The sequence below is a fragment of the Balaenoptera acutorostrata genome, chromosome 10 (assembly GCF_949987535.1).
Source record: "Balaenoptera acutorostrata chromosome 10, mBalAcu1.1, whole genome shotgun sequence".
Classification (NCBI taxonomy): Eukaryota; Metazoa; Chordata; class Mammalia; order Artiodactyla; family Balaenopteridae; genus Balaenoptera; species Balaenoptera acutorostrata.
In genome coordinates this window covers 40,930,178-40,950,345 of record NC_080073.1, presented here as the reverse complement: position 1 = coordinate 40,950,345, position 20,168 = coordinate 40,930,178, and the positions used below count along the sequence as shown (strand labels likewise).

The window sequence follows — 20,168 nt, the reverse complement described above, 5'->3', positions numbered from 1 at the left end:
AGCTCACCGAGGAAAATCAAGTTTAAATCCACTTCTCCTGTTCCATGTTGCTGTTTTCTTTGGTCTGTGTTACAGGGAACCTGCCCAGACATGTGTCTTGGCTTGATTCAGCTCACTGATGAAAACCCAGACCAAGGAGATGATACCTCAGAAGTGTGAGACCAGAAGGGAGAAGCAAAAGGAGTCACACCACAGCCAATTCACAAGAAGGAATGGCTACCACTCCATCCACCCTCCTGGAAGCACAAGTCTCAATTCAGAAGGCAACAGATAGAGGAATCAGCAGGCGACAGCTGCTGACCCAAGGAGCAGAGGTGCTGACAACAGCTCAACCATTCACAAGGCTCACCTGGAACGTAACAGCTCAAAAAGGTCTTAAGCAGTAGACTTGCAGCAGGGCACCAGCAACAGTGCTCACCACCCAGCATAAACAAGGACTCCAGGGAAGCAACGTTTCTGCTCCTGTGTCCCCAACCCTCCGTTCTACCTCAAGGGGGAAAACAAACACTAATGAGATATATGCCTGTGGAAAGACGCTGTCAAGAGGATCCCTGAAGACTGATGGCCATAAACAAGTTGTAGCTTTTCCAACCTCAGTCCTCTGCCAAGCCCCACATCTCTTCCCTTAAGTGTCCCAAAACCAAGCCCTCCAGGAAATTGCGATCCTACTAATCCTTATCTCCTTCTCAGGCCTCTTCCGCACACAAATTGGTAACACAAGAGGCAGGGGACAGGGGGGTGGGTGGGTTCTCTTATACATGGAACTACTAATTGAGAAAAAAACCATCTCACTTCAATTCTGCAGCAAATACAAATCTTTCTGACATGACCTTAGTCGTTTTCAGTTTCCACTAATCTTTATTAGTTATACTAATTGCTAATTTTCACAGCACCAAGAAAATTAAAAAAAAAAAAAAAAAAAAAAAGAAATCCAAATTCTAGTTCATTACACAGCCCACCTACCTGAACCAAGCAAGAGGGGAATTATTCATCTTTACTCCACTGCATTCATTTTAACGCAAAGCTTTTCCAAAGCAAAATTTATCCTAAGAAACTGCCAAAATATTTTCCAGAGTGCCCATACCATTTTACATTTTCACCAGCAGCATGAGAGACTTCGTTTCTTAGCATCCTCACCAGCATTTGGTATTGTCACTATTCTTTATTTTAGCTGTACTAGTAAGACTGTATTAGTATCTTATTGGATCTTAATTTGCATTTCCCTAATGGCTAGTGACACTGAACCTGTGCATGTGTGCATGTATCTGTGTGTGTATTCCTTAAGCTGTTATATATATGAGATCATGTAATTTGCAAATAGAGATAGTTTAACTTCTTTTCCAATCTGGATGCCTTTTGTTTTTCTTGTAAAATTGTGGTGGCTAGAACTTCTGGTACAATGTTGAACTGCAGTGGTGAGAATGCATCTTATTCCTGATCTTAGGAAAGGAGCATTCAGTCTTTCACCTTAAGTATGGTATTACATGGGAGTTTTTCATATAAGCCCTTTATCAAGTTGAGGGAGTCCCCATCTATTCCTAGTTTGTTGAGTGTTTTTTTTTTTTAATCATGAAAGGGTATTATGCTTTGTGTCTTTTGAGATGATCATGTGGTTTTAAATTTATCCTACTAATAAGGTATATTACACTGATTGATTTTTTCTCGTATTGAACCAACTTTGCATTCCTGGGTATAATCCCTTTAAATGTTGCTAGACTCGGTTTAATAATATTGAGAACTTCTGTATCTACATTCATAAGGGATACTGGTGTATAACTTTCTTTTTTTATGTCTTTGTCTGGCTTTGGTATTAGGGTAATGCTGGCCTTGTAGAATAACTTGGCAAGTGCTCCTTTGTACTTTTTTTTTTTTTAACACTTTTTTAAAATTATTTATTTATTTATTTATGGCTGTGTTGGGTCTTCGTTTCTGTGCGAGGGCTTTCTCTAGTTGCGGCAAGCGGGGGCCACTCTTCATCGCGGTGCATGGGCCTCTCACTATCGCGGCCTCGCTTGTTGCAGAGCACAGGCTCCAGACGCGCAGGCTCAGTAATTGTGGCTCACGGGTCCAGCTGCTCCGCGGCATGTGGGATCTTCCCAGACCAGGGCTCGAACCCGTGTCCCCTGCATTGGCAGGTAGATTCTCAACCACTGCGCCACCAGGGAAGCCCCCTCCTTTGTACTTTTATAGAACAGTTCATGATAAATCTTCTTTAAACATCTAGTAGAATTTACTAGTGAAGCCATCTGATCTTGGGCTTTTTTTGTTTAATTAAATAATTTTATTTATTTATTTCTGGCTGCATTGGGTCTTTGTTGCTGCACGCTGGCTTTCTCTAGTTGCAGAGAGCAGGGGGCTACTCTTCATTGTGGTGTGCATGCTTCTCACTGCGGTGGCTTCTCTTGTTGCAGAGCATGGGCTCTAGGCATGCGGGCTTCAGTAGCTGTGGTATGCAAGCTCCATAGTTGTGGCTTGCGGGCTCTAGAGCACAGGCGCAGTAGTTGTGGCACACGGGCTTAGTTGCTCCGCGGCATGTGGGATCTTCCCGGACCAGGGCTCAAACCCATGTCCCCTGCATTGGCAGGTGGATTCTTAACCACTGTGCCACCAGGAAAGTCCCTGGGCTTTTTTTTTCTGTGTGGGAAGTTTATAAACTATTAATCTCTTTACTTGTTACATCTCTTCAGACTTTCTATTTCTTCTTGAGTAAATTTTGTTAGTTTGTGTGTTTTCTAGGAATTTGTCCATTTTCACCTAGGCTATCTAATTTATTGGCATAATATTTGCTGTTCAAAGTATTATAAATCATTTTTATTTCTGAAAGCTCGGTGTTAACGTCCCCACTTTCATTAATGATTCTAGCTGTTTGAGTCTCCCCTTTTTTTCCTCAGGTGCTGATCTTTTAAAAGAGCAAACTCTTGCTTTTATTTACTCTATTATTTTCCTAGTCTCTATTCATTTGTTTCCACTCTAGTCTTTATTATTTTCTTCCTTCTGTTTGCTTTTGGTTTATTTTGCTCTTCTTTTTCTTCTTTCTCTAGTTTCTTAATGTTACTGATTTGAGCTCTTCTTTCTCATTTTTTAAAATTAATTCTATTTTTTTTAAACAGCAGGTTCTTATTAGTTATCTGTTTTATACATACTAGTGTATATACATCAATCCCAATCTCCCAATTCATCCCACCATCACGACCACCACCCCCTGCTTTCCCTCTTGGTGTCTGTATGTTTGTTCTCTACATCTGTGTCTCTGTTTCCGCCTTGCAAAAGGGTTCATCTGTACCATTTTTCTAGATTCCACATATATGCGTTAATATGCGATATTTTTCTCTTTCTTTTTTTTTTAAATTTATTTATTTATTAAATTTATTTTATTTATTTATTTATATATTTTTGGCTGTGCTGGGTCTTCGGTTCGTGCGAGGGCTTTCTCTAGTTGCGGCAAGTGGGGGCCACTCTTCATCGCGGTGCGGGGACCGCTCTTCATCGCGGTGCGTGGGCCTTTCACTATCGCGGCCCCTCCCGTTGCGGGGCACAGGCTCCAGACGCGCAGGCTCAGCAGCTGTGGCTCACGGGCCCAACTGCTCCGTGGCATGTGGGATCTTCCCAGACCAGGGCTCGAACCCGTGTCTCCTGCATTAGCAGGCAGATTCTCAACCACTGCGCCACCAGGGAAGCCCCATTTTTCTCTTTCTTACCTCCACGTCTCAACAAATAACCCAATTTCATTCCTTTTTAAGGCTGGGTAATATTCCATTGTATATATGCACCACATCTTCTTTATCCATTTGTCTGTCGATGGGCATTTAGGTTCCTACCATGTCCTGGATACTGTAAATAGTGCTGCAATGAACACTGGGGTGCATGTGTCTTTTTGAATTATGGTTTTCTCTAGGTATATACCCAGTAGTGGGATTGCTGGGTCATATGGTAATTCTATCTTTATTTTTTTAAGGAACCTCCATACTGTTCTCCATAGTGGCTGTATCAATTTACATTCCCACCAACAGTGCAAGAGGGTTCCCTTTTCTCCACACCCTCTCCAGCATTTGTTGCTTGTAGATTTTCTGATGATGCCCATTCTAACTGGTGTGAGGTGATATCTCATCGTAGTTTTGATTTGCTTTTCTCTAATAATTTGTGATGTTGAGCAGCTTTTCATGTGCTTCTTGGCCATCTGTATGTCTTCTTTGGAGAAATGCCTATTTGGGTCTTCTGCCCATTTTTGGATTGGGTTGTTTGTTTGTTTGTTTTTTGTTTGTTTGTTTAATACTGAGCTGCATGAACTGTTTATATATTCTGGAGATTAATCCTTTGTCCGTTGATTCATTTGCAAATATTTTCTCCCATTCTGAGGGCTGTCTTTTCATCTTGTTTGTAGTTTCCTTTGCTGTGCAAAAGCTTTTAAGTTTCATTAGTTCCCATTTGTTTATTTTTGTTTTTATTTCCATTACTCTAGGACGTGGATCAAAAAAGATCTTGCTGTGATTTATGTCAGAGTGTTCTTCCTATGTTTTCCTCTAAGAGTTTTATAGTGTCTGGTCTTTCATTTAGGTCTTTAATCCATTTTGAGTTTATTTTTGTGCATGGTGTTAGGGAGTGTTCTAATTTCATTCTTTTACATGTAGCTGTCCAGTTTTCCCATCACCACTTATTGAAGAGACTGTCTTTTCTCCATTGTATATCCTTGCCTCCTTTGTAATAGATTAGTTGACCACCGGTGCATGGGTTTATCTCTGGGTTTTCTATCCTGTTCCATTGATCTATATTTCTGTTTTTGTGCCAGTACCATATTGTGTTGATTACTGTAGTTTTGTAGTATAGTCTGAAGTCAGGGAGTCTCATTTCTCCAGCTCTGTTTTTTTCCCTAGCTCTGTTTTTTTCCCTCAAGATTGCTTTGGCTGTTCAGGATCTTTTGTGTCTACATACAAATTTTAAGATTTTTTGTTCTAGTTCTGTAAAAAATGCCATTGGTAATTTGATAGGGATTGCACTGAATCTGTAGATTGCTTTGAGCAGTATAGTCATTTTCACAATATTGATTCTTCCAATCCAAGAACATGGTATATCTCTCCATCTGTACGTGTCATCTTTGATTTCTTTCATCAGTGACTTATAGTTTCCTGAGTACAGGTCTTTTACTTCCTTAGGTAGATTTATTCCTAGGTATTTTATTCTTTTTGTTGCAATGGTGAAATGAGATTGTTTCCTTAATTTCTCTTTCTGATCTTTCGTTGTTATAGGAATGCAAGAGATTTTTGCACATTAATTTTGTATCCTGCACCTTTACCAAATTCATTGATTAGCTCTAGAGTTTTCTGGTGGTATCTTTAGGATTATCTATGTATAGTATCAGGTCATCTGCAAACAGTGACAGTTTTACTTCTTCTTTTCCAATTTGGATTCCTTTTATTTCTTTTTCTTCTGTGATTACTGTGGCTAAGACTTCCAAAACTATGTTGAATAAGAGTGGCAAGAGTGGACATCCTTGTCTTGTTCCTCATCTTAGAGGAAATGCTTTCAGTTTTTCACCACTGACAACGATGTTTGCTGTGGTTTTGTTGTATATGGCCTTTATTATCTTGACGTAGGTTTCCTCTATGCCCACTTTCTGGAGAGTCCTTATCATAAATGGGTGTTGAATTTTGTCAAAAGCTTTCTCTGCATCTATTGAGATGATCATATGGTTTTTATTCTTCAGTTTTTTAATATACTGTATCACATTGATTAATTTGCGTATACTGAAGAATCCCTGCACCCCTGGGATAAATCCCACTTATCATGGTGTATGATCCTTTTAATGTGTTGTTGGATTCTGTTTGCTAGTATTTTGTTGAGGATTTTTGCATCTATATTCACCAATGATATTGGTCTGTAATTTTCTTTTTCTGTAGTATCTTTGTCTGGTCTTGGTATCAGGGTGATGGTGGCCTCGTAGAATGAGTTTGGGAGTGTTCCTTCCTCTGAAATTTTCTGGAAAAGTTTGAGAAGGATGGGTGTTAGCTCTTCTCTAAATGTCTGATAGAATTCACCTGTGAAGCCATCTGGTCCTGGACTTTTGTTTGTTGGAAGATTTTTAATTACAGTTTCAATTTCATTACTTGTGATTGGTCTGTTCATATTTTCTATTTCTTCCTGGTTCAGTCTTGGAAGGCTATACCTTTCTAAGAATTTGTCCATTTCTTCCAGGTTGTCCATTTTATTGGCATAGAGTTGCTTGTAGTAGTCTCTTAGGATGCTTTGAATTTCTGTGGTGTCTGTTGTAACTTCTCCTTTTTCACTTCTAATTTTATTGATTTGAGTCCTCTCCCTCTTTTTCTTGATGAGTCTGGCTAAAGGTTTATCAATTTTGTTTATCTTCTCAAACAACCAGCTTTTAGTTTTATTGATCTTTGCTATTGTTTTCTTTGTTTCTACTTCATTTATTTCTGCTCTGTTCTTTATGACTTCTTTCCTTCTACTAACTTTGGGTTTTGTTTGCTCTTCTTTCTCAAGTTCCTTTAGGCATAAGGTTAGATTGTTTATTTGAGATTTTTCTTGTTTCTTGAGGTAGGATTGTATTGCTATAAACTTTCTCTTAGAACTGCTTTTGCTGCATCCCATAGGTTTTGGATCGTCGTGTTTTCGTTGTCATTTGTTTCTAGGTATTTTTTGATTTCCTCTTTGATTTCTTCAGTGATCTCTTGGTTATTTAGTAATGTATTGTTTGGCCCCTATGTGTTTGTGTTTTTTACATTTTTTTTCCCTGTAACTGATTTCTAATCTCATAGCATTGTGGTTGGAAAAGATGCTTAATATGATTTCAATTTTTTAAAATTTACCAAGGCTTGATTTGTGACCCAAGATGTGATCTATCCTGGAGAATGTTCCATGTGCATTTGAGAAGAAAGTGTAATCAATTGTTTTTGGATAGAATGTCCTATAAATATCAATTAAATCTGTCTGGTCTACTGTGTCATTTAAAGCTGGTGTTTCCTTATTAATTTTCTGTCTGGATGATCTGTCCATTGGTGTAAGTGAGGTATTGAAGTCCCCACTATTATTGTGTTACTGTCGATTTCCTCTTTTATAGCTCTTAGCATTTGCCTTATGTATTGAGGTGCTCCTATGTTGGGTGCATATATATTTATAATTGTTGTATCTTCTTCTTGGATTGACGCCTTGATCATTATATAGTGTCCTTCCTTCTCTCTTGTAACAGTCTTTATTTTAAAGTCTATTTTGGGCTTCCCTGGTGGCACAGTGGTTAAGAATCTGCTGGCCAATGCAGGGGGCACGGGTTCGAGCCCTGGTCCGGGAAGATCCCACATGCCACGGAGCAACTAAGCCTGTGCACCACAACTACTGAGACTGTGCTCTAGAGTTGTGAGCCACAACTACTGAAGCCCACATGCCTAGAGCCAGTGCTCTGAAACAAGGGAAGCCACCGCAATGAGAAGTCCACGCACCGCAACGAAGAGTAGCACCCGTTCACCGCAAGTAGAGAAAGCCCCCGTGCAGCAATGAAGAGCCAAAGCAGCCAAAACTAAAATAATAAATAAATAAATTTATTAAAAAATAAAATAAAATAAAGTCTATTTTATCTGATATGAGTATCACTACTCCAGCTTTCTTTTGATTTCCATTTGCATAGAATATCTTTTACCATCCCCTCATTTTCAGTCTGTATGTGTCCCTAGGTCTGACGTGGGTCTCTTGTAGACAGCATATATATAGGTCTTGTTTTTGTATCCATTCAGCGAGCCTGTGTCTTTTGGTTGGAGCATTTAATCCATTCACATTTAAGGTAATTATCGATATGTGAAGTTCTTATGAGTTTTCTTAATTGTTTTGGGTTTGTTTTTGTAGGTTCTTTTCTTCTCTTGTGTTTCCCACTTAGAGAAGTTCCTTTAGCATTTGTTGTAGAGCTGGTTTGGTGGTGCTGAATTCTCTTAGCTTTTGCTTGTCTGTAAAGCTTTTGATTTCTCCATCAAATCTGAATGAGATCCTTGCCAGGTAGAGTAATCTTGGTTGTAGGTTCTTTCCTTTCATCACTTTAAAAGTATAATTCCACTCCCTTCTGGTTTATAGTGTTTCTGCTGAGAAATCAGCTGTTAACCTTATGGGAGTTCCCTTGTATGTTATTTGTCATTTTCCCCTTGTTGCTTTTAATAATTTTTCTTTGTCTTTAATTTGTCATTTTGATTACTATATGTCTCGGCGTGTTTCTCCTTGGGTTTATCCTACCTGGGACTCTCTGCGCTTCCTGGACTTGGGTGGCTATTTCCTTTCCCTTGTTAGGGAAGTTTTCAACTATAATCTCTTCAAATGTTTTCTTGGGTCCTTTCTCTGTCTCTTCTCCTTCTGTGACCTCTATAACATGAATGTTGGTGCGTTTAATGTTGTCCCAGAGGTCTCTTAGGCTATCTTCGTTTCTTTTCATTCTTTTTTCTTTATTCTGTTACGTGGCAGTGAATTCCACCATTCTGTCTTCCAGGTCACTTATCTGTTCTTCTGCCTCAGTTATTCTGTTATTTATTCCTTCTAGTGCATTTTTCATTTCTGTTATTGTATTGTTCATCTCTGTTTGTTTTTTAATTCTTCTAGATCTTTGTTAAACATTTCTTGCATCTTCTCCATCTCTGCCTCCATTCTTTTTTCGAGGTCCTGGATCATTTTCACTATCATTATTCTGAATTCTTTTTCTGGAAGATTGCCTATCTCCACTTCATTTAGTTCTTTTTCTGGGGTTTTATCTTGTTCCTTCATCTGTACATAGTCCTCTGCCTTTTCATTTTGTCTATCGTTCTGTAAATGTAGTTTTCGTTCAACAGGCTGCAGGACTGTAGTTCTTCTTGCTTCTGCTGTCTCCACTCTCTCTTTCTTCTTTCTTAATACAGGCATTTACAGCTGTAAATTTCCCTCCAAACACTACTTTAGCTGCATCCCATAGTTTCTGTATTTGTGATTTCTCTTTTCATCCATCTCAAAGTATTTTCTATCTTCTCTTGTATTTTCTTCTTTGATCCCCTTGGTATTTAGGAGTTGTTGAGATTTCCTTATATATTCTGGATATAAGTCCCTACCAGATATGTTGTTCACAAATATTTTCTTCACGTCTATAACCTCTTTTTTAAATTCTTTGCACAGACTCTGTGATAGAGCCGAAGCTTTTAATTTTGATGAAGTCTAATTTACCCTTTTTTTTTTCCCTTTAGGTGGAATGGATCATGCTTTAGGTGTCATGTAAAAGAATTCTGAAATTTTTCTCTGAGGTTTTCTCTTAAAATTTTTTATAGTTTTACATTTAAACCTATGATACATTTGAGTATTTTTTTCTGTAAGATGTGAGATTAGATCTAGGATTTTTGCGTTTTGTTTTTCCCTATGGATAACCAATTGTTCTAGCACCAATTGTTGAGAAGACTACCTTTCATCCAATGAATTGCTTTGGCACCTGTCTTAGTCCTTTGTGCTGCTATAATAAAAATAGCATACACTGGGTGGCTTAAACAACAAATATTTACTTCTCACTGTTCTAAAGGCTAGGAAGTCCAAGATCAAGGCACTGGCAGATTCAGTTTCTGGTGAGGGCCCACTTCCTGGTTCATAATTGGCCATCTTCTCACTGTGCCCTCACATGGCAGAAAAGGGAGTGAGAGTTCTCTGGGGTTTCTTTTATAAGGGTAGTAATCCCATTCATGAGGACTCCACCCTCACGATTTAATTACCTCCCAAAGGCCCCAACTCCCTAATACAATCACACCAAGGGTTAAGATTTCAACATACGAATTTGGGGCAGGAGGAACACAAACATTCAGTCAAAGAGCAGTTGGCTGGGGACTTCCCTGGTGGCACAGTGGATAAGACTCCATGCTCCCAATGTACAGGGCCTGGGTTTTATCCCTGGTCAGGGAACTAGATCCCACATGCATGCCGCAACTACGAGTTTGCATGTCACAAGTAAGGAACTCACATGCTGCAACTAAGGAGCTGGCGAGCTGCAACTAAGGAGCCCACGTGCTGCAACTAAGACCTGGTGTAACCAAATAAAAAAACCAGTTGGCTGTACTTTATGAGTCTATTTCTGGGTTTTCTATAATGTTCCAGGGACCTAAGTGTCTAGCCCTCCACCAATACTACACAGTCTTGATTACAATAGCTATAAAGTCTTGAAATGAGTAAAGTGATTCCTTCCATTTTATTCTTCTTCAAAATTGTTCTACCCATTCTAGTTTACTTGCTTTCCATATACATTTTAGAGTAATCTAGTCTATGTCTACAAAAATCTTGCTAGAATTTTGATAGGAACTACATTAAACATACGTATCAATTTGAGAAGAACTGACATCACTACTATGTTTACTCTTCCAATCTATGAACATGACATCTCTCTCCATTTATTTAGATCTTTGATTTCTCTAACCATTTTTCTTTTTTTTTTTGGCCAAGCCATGGCTTGTGGGAATCTTAGTTTCCTGACCAGGGATAGAACCCACACCCCCTGCAATGGAAGCATGGAGTCCTAACCACTGGACCGCCAGGGAATTCCCTCTTTAATCATTATTGTATAGTTTTCAGCATACAAGCGCTGTACATGTTTTGTTAGATTTACACCTAATAGTTTTTTTAGTGGTTGTGTTTTCAATTTCAGTTTCCCCATGTTAATTGCTAGTACAAAGAAATATAACTGATTTTAATATGTTGATCTTGTATCCTACAATTGTGCTGAACTCACTAATTAGTTCCACAGTCTTTTTTGTACATTCCTTGGGATTTTCTAAGCAGACTATCATGTCAACTGCAAATAGAAACATATTTCTTTCTTTCTTTCTTTCTATAATTTCCACAAACACTTTTTCTGCACCACTCCATCTCCACTCCTTTTGGGACTTCAATAACATGAAAGATAAGCTTTCTGTTATTGTCCCATGGGTCCCTGAAGCTCTCATCTTTCTTCAGTTTATTTTAAATCTCTGTTGGTCAGACTAGATAGTTTTTATTCTTCTACCTTCAAGTTAACTGACTTAATATATCCCTATTCTGTCACTGACACCACTCAATGAATTTTAAATTTAGTTTTAGTTATAAAACTTCCAATTTTATTTTTTTATGTTTTATAAAAATATACATTTATTTATTTGGTTGCACCAGGTCTTAGTTGCAGCAGGCAGGCTCCTTAGTTGTGGCTCGCGGGCTCAGTTGCAGCTCCAAGTCTCCTTAGTTGAAGCTCTCCAGCTCCTTAGTTGTGGCACGTGGGCTCCTTAGTTGTGGTACATAGGCTCCTTAGTTGCAGCAGGTGGGCTCCTTAGCTGCGGCAGGCGAGCTCCTTAGTTGTGGCAGGCGAACTCTTAGTTGCAGCATGCATATGAGATCTAGTTCCCTGACCAGGGATCAAACTCAGGCCCCCTGCTTTGGGAGCACAAAGTCTTATCCACTGCACCACCAGGAAGTCCCAAAACTTCCAATATTAAATTCAAATGTATAACTTTCCATTTGCTTCAAGGAGGTTCACCCTCAATTATTAGAGCAAGGTTTTAATTAATAATTACACTTTAAACTCTTTGATGATTCCAACATCTATGTCATGTCATGGTTGCCATCTGTTGACTGTCTTTTCTTCTTAAGAGATGGTGAGATTTTCCTGATTCTTTACATGTGGAGTAATTTTGAATGTTTAGATACTACGCTATGTTACTCTGAACCTTGTTTAAATCCAACGGAAAACGTTGGATTTTTGTTTTAGCAGCAATCTACCTGATCAAGTCCAATCCACAAATTCCTATCAAATTTCCCTGGGCTGTGGTTCCAATGTCAGTTTGGTTTTCAAAGCCCTTGCAGTACCATTTTGATTTGTCTCATGCATATTGTGCAACGGCCAGCATAGGACTTGGGCAGTAGTCTAGCATTTGGCATGCTGTTTAGAGTCAGATGCACATATGCTATTTTGGAAAAGAACCCAGGAGTTCATACACAATATTATGGGTTCACTTTGTTGAGTTCCTTCCTCTCTACAATCCTCCCAAGACATTCCAGCTCCTAGAGGACCTTTTCTGGGTCTTCTGGCTAGAAGGGAAGGGCTTTCGTTTTCCTGCTCTGCTGAGCGCCTCCACAACTGTGACTGCTTCCCGGGTAAAGTGGTGAGAATTGAGAGGACAAAATCAGCAAATATCTCCATGCTCTTAGGACCATAATCCCTATAAATAAAAGGATTCCGCTCCCACCTGGCTGCCAATGTCATTGCTGCCTTCACCACCACAGAATTTCATGGGGGACAAGAGCAGGACAAAATGGAAAAAAAAAAAAAAAGCAACCAAAACACAAAAGATTCTCTTCCTCCATCCCTTCCTTCCAACCTCTTTAAGAATCCCCTTTTTCTCACTCCTCAGACTATAAAGACAGGGCTTCTCTCAGACTTCTTTCTGTCTGCACCTAGTGTCCAGTTCCAGGTTTTGGGTTACCTTTGAGTTCAGGCTGGAAAGTATTCTACGGAGAGAAAAAACAAAAACAACTTCCTTTCCCATTCCATCTGCTACCATTTATCTTTCAGGGTACTCAGACAGCTGGTCCATGGAGTCTGCCCTAGGATTTTAATTGTATTTACTCAGAGGAAAAGGGTAGAGTGTGCTTACTACATGTTGACCAGAATCAGAACCCTTTTATTTTTAATGTAAAAACCTTAATAAATTTCTGGATTCTTTGCCACTAAAGAAACTTCCCATACTATGGTTCTTGGCATCTTTCTGTCAATCATATCATCAATCCACTGTACTCTGTGAAAGTACAAAGCATGTACTTTCACAAAATGAAAAAAAATTAAATAAAGATTACAGGCAAAAAATGCACAAAAGAATGGAAGAAAATGTTAATAGTGGTTGTTGGTCTTCATGTGATATGCTAACATGCAGAGACAGTTTAAGTGAAAAGTACTAAGTTTTTAACTTTAAATAAACTTTTAAAGCTCAGCATTAAATATTACAGAAAAGTATACAAATTAAAAGCAAGCAGCTCCATGAAAGTAAACATAGCCATTTAATCTAAATACCACTCAATCAAGAAATAAGAGTATCTCCCCAAAGTTCCTCTTTATGAGCTGCAACAGTCATTACTTTTCATTTATAAAAGTGGTATACATGCATTTCTATCAAAGAGTACTGGAATGTATTTCTGATTTTAGTATTTTAATGCTTATGTCTTCATACATTGTCAAGGTTTTTCATATTCACTTTTTCAACTCTTAGAAAAATTTCCACAAAGGACAGAGGTCTTAGAAGAAATGAACCCAGTGGACACCTTGCTCTCAGACTTCTGGCCTCCACAACTGTGAGAAAATAAACGTTGTTTAAGTCAACCCAAAAAATAAAATGAAATAAAATCTTCCGTGTGTTTTCTACAGGTTAATTCTAAAACTTGATATCCATTTAAAAAGCAATTGGAATATCTGCTAATGCAATTTTCATTTACTGAGAAAGCCTCGGAATCCCTAGCAGGGCTGACAAAAGGTGTATCTCTCCTGAAGCCAGTCAGTAAAGACTGGAAAAGATGATTGCTTCAGATGCAAAGACAGCAACACAAGACTTCAAGGAACGTGAAAACTCAATGAAACATACCACCACCAAAGGAACACAGTAATTTTCCAGTTACTGACCCCCCCAAAATGGGGATCTGCAATCTGCCCAGTAAAAAATTTAAAATAGTTGTTTTAAAGAAGGCCTCAGTGAGCTGCAAGAAAACACACAAAGGCAATTCAGTGAAGTCAGTAAACCAATACATGAACAAAACAAAAAATTTAACAAAGAGACAGAAATCATTAAAAAGAACCAAACAGAAATCCTAGAACTGAAAAAAATAAAATGGATGAAATGAAAATGCACTAGAAAGTATTAACAGCAGACTTGATCAAGCAAAAGAAAAAAATCCATGATGTCAATGACAGGTCATTTGAAATTATCCAGTTCAAGGTGAACAAAGAGAAAATAATGAAAAAGAGTGAAGAAAGCCTTCATGAATCAAGGGGTATCATCAAAAGAAACAACATAAGCACTGCTGGAGTCCCCAAAGGAGAAGAGACGGAGAAAGGGGCAGAAAGCTTATTTAAAGAAATAACAGCTGAGATCTTCGCAATCTGGGAAGAGATTTGGACATCCAAGTTTATTTCAAAAATTTATAAAAAATAAAAAATAAAACTTACAGGTCCCCCAAAAGATCTAGTTCTCCTCCAAGACACACTATAAAGAAATCATCTAAAATCAAAGACAAAGAATTTTAAAAGCAACAAGACAAAAAAATTCCTCACATACAAGGGAATTCCTGTAAGGCTATCAGTGGATTTCTCAGCAAACACCTTATAGGCCAGGAAAGGGTGGAATGATTTATTCAAAGTGCTGCAAGAAAAAACTGCCAACCTATATCCAGAAAAGAAGAAAACTCTAATTTGAAAAGATACATGCACCCCAATGTTCTTAGTAGCACTATGTACAATACAGAAGACATGGAAGCAACTTAAGTGTCCATCAAAAGATGAATGGATAAGAAGATGTGGTGTATATATATATATATATATATATATATATATATATATATATATATATACACACACACACAATGGAATATTTCTCAGCCATTAAAAAAAGAATGAAATATGGCCATGTTTGCAGCAACGTGGATGGACCTAGAGATTATCACACTAAGTGAAGTAAGTCAGACAGAATGACAGGTATTACACGATATCACTTAAATGTGAAATCTAAAAAATAATACAAATGAACTTATTTACAAAACAAAAACAGGACCACAAAGCAAGTCTCAGTAAATTTAAGAAAACTGAAATCATATCAAGCATCTTTTCTGACCAAAATGCTACGAGATTAGAAATAAACTACAAGAAAAAAACTGTAAAAAACACAAACATATGCAAACACATGGAGGCTAAACAATATGCTACTAAACAACCAATGGATCACTGAAGAAATCAAAGAGGAAATCAAAAAATACCTAGAGACAAATGAAAACGAAAGCACAACAATCCAAAACCTATGGGATGCAGCAAAAGCAGTTCTAAGACGGAAGTTTATAGCAATACAATCTTACCTCAGGAAACCAGAAAAATCTCAAATAAACAGCCTAACCTTATACCTAAAGCAACTACAGAAAGAACAAACAAAACCTAAAGTTAGTAGAAGGAAACAAATCATAAAGAACAGAGCAGAAATAAATGATATAGACTAACGCAACTATACTCCAATAAAAATTAATAAAATAAAAATATATATATAAAGATGAAGAAAACAATAGCAAAGATCAATGAAACTAAAAGCTGGTTCTTTGAAAAGATAAACAAAATTGATAAACCTTAGCCAGACTCATCAAGAAAAAAAGGAAAAGGACTCAATTCAATAAAATTAGAAATGAAAAATGAGGAGTTACAACTAACACCACAGAAATACAAAGGATCATAAGAGACTACTACAAGCAACTGTATGCTAATAAAATGAACAACCTGGAAGAAATGAACAAATTCTTAGAAACGTACACTCTCCCAAGACTGAACCAGGAATAAACAGAAAATATGAACAGACCAATCACAAGTACTAAAATTGAAACTATGATTTAAAAACTTCCAACAAACAAAAGTACAGGACCAGATGGCTTCACAGGCAAATTCTATCAAACATTTAGAGAAGAGCTAACACCTACCCTTCTGATACTGTTCCAAAAAACTTCAGAGGAAGGAAATCTCCCAAACTCATTCTATGATGTCACCATCACCCTGATACCAAAACCAGACAAAGATACCACACACAAAAAAGAAAATTACAGGCCAGTATCACTGATGAACACAGACGCAAAAATCCTCAACAAAATACTAGGAATCCAAATCCAACAATACATTAAAAGGATCACACGCCATGATCAAGTGGGATTTATCCCAGGGATGCAAGGATTTTTCAATATCCACAAATCAATCAGTGTGATATACCACATCAACAAATTGAAAAATAAAAACCATATGATCATCTCAATACATACAGAAAAAGCTTTTGACAAAATTCAACACCCATTTATGATAAAAACTCTCCAGAAAATGGGCATAGAGGGAACATACCTCTACATAATAAAGGCCATATATGACAAACCTACAGCTAACATCATACTCAATGGGGAAATGCTGAAAGCATCTCCTCTAAGATTAGGAACAAGACAAGGATGCCCACTCTCGCCGCTTTTATTCAACATAGTTTTGGAAGTCCTAGCTACAGCAGAAAAGAAAAAGAAATAAAAGGAATCCAAATTGGAAAAGTTAAACTGTCACTGTTTGCAGATGACATGATACTATACATAGAAAATCCTAAAGAGGATACCAGAAAACTACTAGAACTCATCAATGAATTTGGTAAATTTGCAGGTTACAAAATACATACACAGAAATCTGCTGAATTTCTGTACACTAACAACGAAAGATCAGAAAGAGAAATTCAAGAAACAATCCCATTTACCACTGCATCAAAAAGAATAAAATACTGTACCTAGGAATAAAGCTACCTAAGGAGACAAAAGACCTGTACTCTGAAAACTGTAAGACACCGATGAAAGAAATCGAAAATGAAACAGATGGAAAGATATACCATGTTCTTGGATTCGAAGAACCAATATTGTGAAAATGACTATACTACCCAAGGCAATCTACAGATTCAATGCAATCCCTATCAAATTACCAATAGCAATTTTCACAGAACTAGAACAAAAAATCTTAAAATTCGTGTAGAGACACAAAAGACTCCAAATAGCCAAAGCAATCTTGAGAAAGAAAAACAGAGGTGGAGGAATCAGGCTCCCAGACTTCAAACTATACTACAAAGCTACAGTCATCAAAACAGTATGGTACTGTAGTGAGGTGGATGGAGTTAGAGTCTGTCATACAGAGTGAAGTAAATCAGAAAGAGAAAAACAAATATAGTATGCTAACACATATATATGGAATCTAAGGGAAAAAAAAAAGGTCATGAAGAACCTAGTGGCAAGAAGGGAATAAAGACACAGACCTACTAGAGAATAGACTTGAGGATATTGGGAGGGGGAAGGGTAAGCTGTGACAAAGTGAGAGAGTGGCATGGACATATATACACTACCAAACGTAAAATAGATAGCTAGTGGGAAGCAACCACATAGCACAGGGAGATCAGCTCAGTGCTTTGTGACCACCTAGAGGGGTGGGATAGGGAGGGTGGGAGGGAGGGAGATGCAAGAGGGAAGAGATATGGGAACATATGTACATGTATAACTGATTCACTTTGTTATAAAGTAGAAACTAACACACCATTGTAAAGCAATTACACTCCAATAAAGATATCAAAAAAAAAACAAAACCAAAAGCGTAAAACAGAAGCAATATTGTAACAAATTCAATAAAGACTTTAAAAATGGTTCACATCAAAAAAAAAAAAACAGTATGGTACTGGCACAAAAACAGAAATATAGATAAATGGAACAGGACAGAAAGCCCAGAAATAAACCTACGTACCTATGGTTAATTGATCTATGACAAAGGAGGCAAGACTATACAATGAAAGAAAAGCAGTCTCTTCGATAAGTGGTGCTGGGAACACTGGACAGCTACAAGTAAAAGAATGGAATTAGAACACTCCCTAACACCATGCACAAAAATAAACTCAAAATGGATTAAAAACCTGAATGTGAGACAGGACACTATAAAACTCCTAAAGGAAAACATAGGCAAAACACTCCCTGACATAAATTAAAGCAATATCTTTTTCGAGCCATTTCCCAGAGTAATGGAAATAAAAACAAAAATAAACAAATGGGACCTAATTAAACTCAAAGCTTTTGTGCAGCAAAGGAAACCATAAACAAAATGAAAAGACAGCCCACAGAATAGGAGAAAATACTTGGAAATATGTGACCAACAAGGGATTAACCTCCAAAATTTACAAACAGCTCATGCAGCTTAATATCATCAAAACAAACAACCGAATCAAAAAATGGGCAGAAGACCTAAAGAGACATTTCTCCAAAGAAGACATACAGATGGCCAAGAGTCACATGAAAAGATGTTCAGTATCACTAATTATTAGATAAATGCAAATCAAAACTACAATGAGCTATCACGTCACAGCAGTCAGAATGGCTATCATCCAAAAATCCACAAACAATAAATGCTGGAGAGGGTGTGGAGAAAAAGGAACCCTCCTACACTGTCGGTGGGAATGTAAATTGGTGCAGCCACTATGGAAAACAGTATGGAGGTTCCTTAAGAAACTAAAAACAGGGACTTCCTGGTGGTCCAGTTGTTTAAGACTCCGTGCTCCCAATGCAGGGGGCCTGGGTATGATCCCTGGTCAGGGAACTAGATCCCACACGCCACAACTAAGAGCCCACATGCTGCAACTAAAAGATTCCTCAAGGCACAACGAAGACCCGGTGCAGCCAAATAAATAAATAAATATTAAAATAAAGAAACTAAAAACAAAGCTTCCATATGATCCTGCAACCCCACTCCTGGGCATGTATCCAGAGAAAAATATGGTCCAAAAGGATACATGCACCCCAATGTTCACTGCAGCGCCATTTACAATAGCCAAGACGTGGAATCAACCTAAATGTCCATCAACAGAAGAATGGATAAAGAAAATGGCATACATATATACAATGGAAAATTACTCAGCCAGTAAAAAGAATAAAATAATGCCATTTACAGCAACATGAATGGACCTAGAACTTGTCATACTGACTGAAGTCAGACAGAGAAACAGAAATATCATATGACATCACTTACATGTAGAATCTTAAAATAATGATACAAATGAACTTATTTACAAAACAGAAACTAGGGCTTCCCTGGTGGCACAGTGGTTATGAATCCACCCGCCAATGCAGGGGACACAGGTTCGAGCCCTGGTCCAGGAATATCCCACATGCCGCGGAGCAACTAAGCCCATGCACCACAACTACTGAGCCTGTGCTCTAGAGCCCATGAGCCACAACTACTGAGCCCATGTGCCACAACTACTGAAGCCCGCACGCCTAGAGCCTGTGCTCTGCAACAAGCGAAGCCACCACAATGAGAAGCCTGAGCACCGCAACGAAGAGTAGCCACCGCTTGCCATAACTAAAAGAAAGTCTGCGCACAGCCCGAAAACCCAATGCAGCCACAAATAAATAAATAAATAAATAAATAAATAAATAAATAAAATTTATTTTAAAAAAACAAAACGGAAACAAACTCGGACTTAGAGAAGGAACTTATGGTTACCGGGGGGATGGGTGGGGGGGAGGGATAGTTAAGGAGTTTGGAACTGACATGTACACTGCTATATTTAAAATGGATAATGAACAAGGACCTACTGTACAGCACAGGGAACTCTGATCAATATTATGTAACAATCTAAATGGGAAAAGAATTTCAGAAAGAATAGATACGTGTATATGTATAACTGAATCATGCTCCTGTACACCTGAAACTAACACAACATTGTTAATCAACTATACTCCAATATGAAATGAAAAGTTAAAAAAAAAACAACAAAACTCAGACATAGAAAACAAACTTAACAGTTTACCAAAGGGGAAATGGGAGATGGAGGGAGGGATAAATTAGGAGCTTGGGATTAACAGATACACATTACTATATATAAAATAGATAAACAACAAAGACCTACTGTATAGGCACAGTGTGTGTGTGTGTGTGTTTGTGTATGTATACAAATTACTTTGTTGTACACCTGAAACTAACACCACATTCTAAGTCGACTATACTTCAATTAAAAAAAAAAAACCTGCCTACTTTAACCGGCAAAGCTGTCCTTCAGAAATAAAGGAGAGGTAAAGACTTTACCAGACAAACAAATGTGTAGACCATTCATCATCACTAGACCTGCCTTACAAGAAATGCTAAAACTTCTTCAAGCTGAAATGAAAAGACACTAGTAACATAGAAACATAGAAATATAAAACACACTGCTAAAGGTAAGTATATGTATAGTCAAATTCAAAATACAGTTGGCCCTCCCTATTCGAGAATTCCACATCCACAGATTGAACCAACTGATTGAAAATATTTGAGAAAAAAAAAAAAAAAACTCAGGAAGTTCCAAAAAGCAAACCTTGAATTTGCCCCACTCTGGTAACAATTTACATAGCATTTACAACTAGCTACATGATATTTACATGAT

The 20,168-nt window shown here is 37.8% G+C and overlaps 1 protein-coding gene across 6 annotated transcripts in view; it reads right to left on the bottom strand.

Moving 5' to 3' along the window:
- The window catches only part of SCAP (SREBF chaperone), a 94,383-nt gene that overhangs the window by 47,060 nt on the left and 27,155 nt on the right, over nt 1-20,168 (bottom strand). The window contains exon 1 of one of the 6 annotated variants that reach the window (XM_057555507.1): nt 8-49. The exons of the other annotated variants lie outside the window; for them this stretch is intronic. The gene's annotated coding sequence lies outside the window, so the exon portion shown is untranslated. Of the gene's footprint in view, nt 1-7; nt 50-20,168 lie in introns of those variants that run through there. 6 annotated transcript variants of the gene reach the window in all.